The sequence below is a fragment of the Schistocerca gregaria genome, chromosome 4, assembly GCF_023897955.1.
Source record: "Schistocerca gregaria isolate iqSchGreg1 chromosome 4, iqSchGreg1.2, whole genome shotgun sequence".
Taxonomy (NCBI): Eukaryota; Metazoa; Arthropoda; class Insecta; order Orthoptera; family Acrididae; genus Schistocerca; species Schistocerca gregaria.
In genome coordinates this window covers 710,405,935-710,410,767 of record NC_064923.1, presented here as the reverse complement: position 1 = coordinate 710,410,767, position 4,833 = coordinate 710,405,935, and positions in this window count along the sequence as shown.

The window sequence follows — 4,833 nt, the reverse complement described above, 5'->3', positions numbered from 1 at the left end:
ATTGTTTTCACAGCCCCACGCTATATTTAGTATGTAATTGCCGTTGAAGTGCGTGTGAGGTGGACTGCAGAGTGTTTCACTAACGTAACTACCAGGAACAAGGAGACAACTGTTTCCGATATCTTCATATCGAAAAGGAAACAAGTTTTCAGGTGGTTATAGAAATTGCCTTTCCTAAGTTTTATAGGGGTTGGATGACATATTTATTCTCGATAGTCGAACGCCCATAAAATGTTGTGAGTCGTATCAGTACTCGAAATTAAAGAGAGTAAAACTGATCGTAGTTTCAGAAAATGTGCCAGAGAACGAAACTTTTTCAGATATAGTGTCTCACGCTTGCTGTTTCCTTTTTCTTTTTTTTTCAGAAAAGTTTCTGGTGAAACAGTAATTCTTTTGGCAAATTCTTAATACATTCAGCCTTCAAGATCCCTGCTGCCTGGTTCGTTGACGTTAAAATTTCGTCGCTGTGATGTACAGTTATCTCCACTTTGTCGTTCCCGTTCTCCGGCTCGCCAGATTTATGTCCGTGCCGTCGTTTAATTCCGCTTCTTGCGAAGTTCCAACTTGGAGCTAATTACACTTGGTATCTGTCCTCCTGCAATCGCCGCTGCAGTAACGATATTTGAGTTTTTCCGCGCCGTCACAAATGATTAACAGCCTAATTATTTTGCTTGCAGCGCCGACTAGGCCGTTCAGCTTAATTAAGACTAATTAATGCAGTTCCTATTCTCTCTGGCGGTAGGCAACTGCCCGGAATTTGCATCGCCTTTGCGCCATCTGCTTCGGATGTTCCATTCGGAATTTGAGTCTCTTGCGCGGAGGAATAAGGAATTGTTCCCTCATAATCTACGGGACAATGCTACAGTAATGAACCCAATTTGTTCTCTTGCATTTGTAAAGTGTTGCAATGTGTAAACAATAAAATTAGCACTTGTCGGGGACAGATTGAACAAATTTCGCTGCATTTTAGATCTAAGGATTGGAGGAAGGAGTATTCAATCTCAGAAAATAGTTGGACAATTCGATGTGTGTTAGAGTGCGCGTCTTTTACGACGGCGGCCGAGTTTAGGTTCCTTCTGCGCATCTGACGTCACAAAACACAGTCAGCCAATGAACAGAGAACGACGTTGTCAGAGCCCGACTACAGTGCAGAGCATGGACGAGTGTCTTCAGTTTTAGAAACGTTCAGTCATAAATAAAGTAACTGAACAAAATCAATGTCTTGGTAGCAGACTTTCTATAAAAGAAAGTTTGGAAAAAGCATTCTTTATACCAATTGCTTCATAATCTATTAATTAATTAAACCGAACAAGCAATAAGCCTCCTAATTCAGGCGATAGCAAGGAAAGGGGTTTGCATCATTCTCACGAACTTTCTCGCAATAAAGAACAGCGGTAATTGTTTATTTCCTGTTGTACTTCGACGAAACGTGAGTAATTCAAGGTCATACCAACAGTGTTTGTCGGTATTTTGCGTGATATGTTAAGAGACCTTCAGGAACTCTCTTGAATGACGAGTTGCGTTAGCGTAATGGTTAAGGTGTTATGCTCCTAAGTGAGAGGATCTGAGTTCTGACCGTGATTGGCGCTTTATAGTTTCTTTATTTAAAAACAATATCGAAGTGTCTTACTTCATGAATTTTATTCGTTTGAATGTACCTTTTTTGAAATATCTGGTGCTTTGTCTCTTCATTATAATCAAAGTAAGTTTTCGGTTTTTCTAATTTTGTCCTCCAATATTTCTTTTTATAGCAATTAAAAACAATGAAAAGGCACACATACAATATTCATGTTGTCTGTTTTGCTTGTGTATCTTCTCTTCCGCAGTCGCTGTTTTGCTATTCATATTGATATATATTCTTTTGCGACAGTATTAAAAGTATTATTTAGAGCAGGATTTCGGCTCGTACGTTGCCGAGCTACTTGATTGTCGCACGAAATTCTTTCCTTCACTGCCTTGTCAACGTCATCATATTCAGTGTTTTCATCGACTGATCTATGTTTTGGCAAGTATTTGCTGTCCGTTGTGAGAAACACAAATTGTTTGCGCACTGTGCCTCACTGACAATATATTTTAGTTTTTTCTATTTTTTATTACGTCCACAATTCAGTTTTGTGTACTCCGCCAACTTTGTTTTAGTCAGAACTTTTTAGAAAAAATCCAAATGGCTCTGGTATAAATAAAACTTTTATTACAGTCGCGAAAGACGGAATATTTCTCAATATTACATACGGCACCTATCTGGTACTTAAATGAGATATTGCTATACAGCAAATTTTATGAAATTTAGGTATCTTGTCCACATTTCATTCTCAACATTGTGCCAACTAAAATCGACCCTACGGAAAGTATACGCTATGGACTTTTACCTCTGCAAATTCTTCAAAATTTCGTGCAATGGTTTATTACATTTAATGCTGCACAATAACTGCGCTGAACATCGAAACAAAAAATCTAATTTTTGTGCCAGATAGTTTTTGTGAAATCGAATGATAAGTGTCAAAGCAGTTGGAACACCATGTGTCAGCACAGGCGAGCAGTGCAGTGATGACAAAATCGTGCACAGCGTGGAATGAAGGGAGTACGTCTCTAACAGCGAAACGGTTAATGCGGCCGTGGTGGCTTTACTTCATAAACTGCGCGCTTCCCCCTAAACGTAAGTTTGCGAACTACACTATACTATGGCGCTGCTTCTCGTGGCACCTGCGTCGTTTGCAACTGGCAACGCAGAAATCTCCCGTGTCTGGGCGGGCCTGCGCGAGCCGCCAAGATAAGAGAATTGAACTATAGACACGACGGGGAGCTCAGAGATTACCCCGCCCGATAGGTGAAACAGGGTAGGCGGCGATCTGTCACAGGCACAGGTGGTACAGAGCACATTGTTGAACACGTGGCTCCTCAACGTACGACGCCTATTTGTTCTCATGTTACCCCACAGTCATCGTCAATTATGATTGCACTGGGCATGGGGATTATCGAAAGTCGTACGCCAATGGAAACGTGTCGCCCGTTCCGATGAATCACGTTTCTGGTTACACGAGTTTGATAGACGGCTGCTCGAAACAGCACCGTGCCGCGGATGCATGCTGGTGGACTCAGTATTGTGCTTTAAGTGACATTCATTAGGGCTTCCAGGAAACCGACTGTAGTAATCGACTACGCCATTACAAATGTGGACCCCATTATTGTGAACCACGTGATTCCTTTCATGCTTGGTACCTTCCATGACAGCAATGGCATCTCGAACAGGATGACTCTCAGTGTAACAAGACCAGACTAATGCTACAGTGGCACCACAATGTGTACCGAGGGCAGCCCTGTAAGGAATCATTCTTATTAAACAAAACTGCAGCCGCTATCGATTAATCCTTTGTCACTACAACCGGTGGGAGACTGATGACCTTAGCTGTTTAGTCCCCCTTAAACATCCCAACCACCACCACCACCACCACCACCACTACAACCGGTTTCGCAACTCTAAAGGTACATCATCAGTCACATACAAATCATTTGCAAACCGATTTATTTTCCTGATGATGCATCGTAAGTGTTGTGAAACAGGTTGTACTATTCCACAGCTGCTGCTTTTTAGTTTAACGAGAATTAAAGCTACAGTGGTTCGAGGAGGATGATAGTGAAGTCACATCGATGTCTTGGCCACCAAATGCATCTGACCTGAACCCGATGGGACACATATGAGACACTAAAGAGCGCCATCTCTACGCCCACACTCAATCGACCCGTAATTTTTGGGAATTGAGTCACATGTGCGTGTACTTCTGGTGGCACACACCTTTGTAAATTCAAGAAAGTGAAGAATCTCTTCCACGCAGAAACGCTGCTATATTTTGTTCCATAGGTGGACCAACTCTGTATTAAGCAGATGGTCATAATGTTTCTCTTCATCAATAGTCATCGGGGCAAGTCAGGAAACTTTGAAATGACCTATTCAAAGACACTAACCTACAGAGTGAAAGCTATGGTGGCGTGTACTAGAGGAGGCATCTGAAAACTGTAACATGATGGACAGACATTTGTCTCATAATTTCATAAACACACACTAATACAAAAAAAAGATCAAGACCCCACGGAGAAATTATGGTAATGGGACGGAAATCGGGATGTGTGACGCACTTGTACAGACAAATAAATCAATACAATTTTTGAAAATTGGCTCATCTATTCAAGAGAAACAGCGCCACAAAGTAAGAAGGACAATAATGTGTTGTTCGGCCTCTGGCCCATATGCAAGTAGTTCCTCGGATTAGCGCTGATTGATCCTCCATGGGGATATCGTACCAAATTATGTGCAACTGGCGAGTTGGATCGTTGGACTTCCGAGATGGGTGGAGGGCACTACAAACAATGCTCGACAGGTTCTTAAATTGAGAGTGATCCGTCGATCATGCTCAAATGTAAAGTTTGGCAAGCACGAAGACAAGCAAGAGAAACTCTCGCCGTTTGCAACCAGGCATTGCCTTGCTGAAATGTAAGCCCAGGACAGCTTATCACGAATAAAACAGGGCGTAGAATATCGTAGACGTAACGCTGTGCTGTAAACGTGGCGTGGATGATAACGAAACAGGTTCTGTCATGAAATTAAATGGCATCACATATCATCACTCATGATTGTCGGGTCATGCAGCGTGTGACAGGAAGGTTGGTATCTCACCACTGCCGGTCGTTGTGGCAGAACGGTTCTAGACGCTTCAGTCTGGAACCGCGCGACCGCTACTGTCTCAGGTTCGAATCCTGCCTCGAGCATGGTTGTGTGTGATGTCCTCAGGTTAGTTAGGTTTAAGTAGTCCTAAGTTCTAGGGGACTGATGACCTC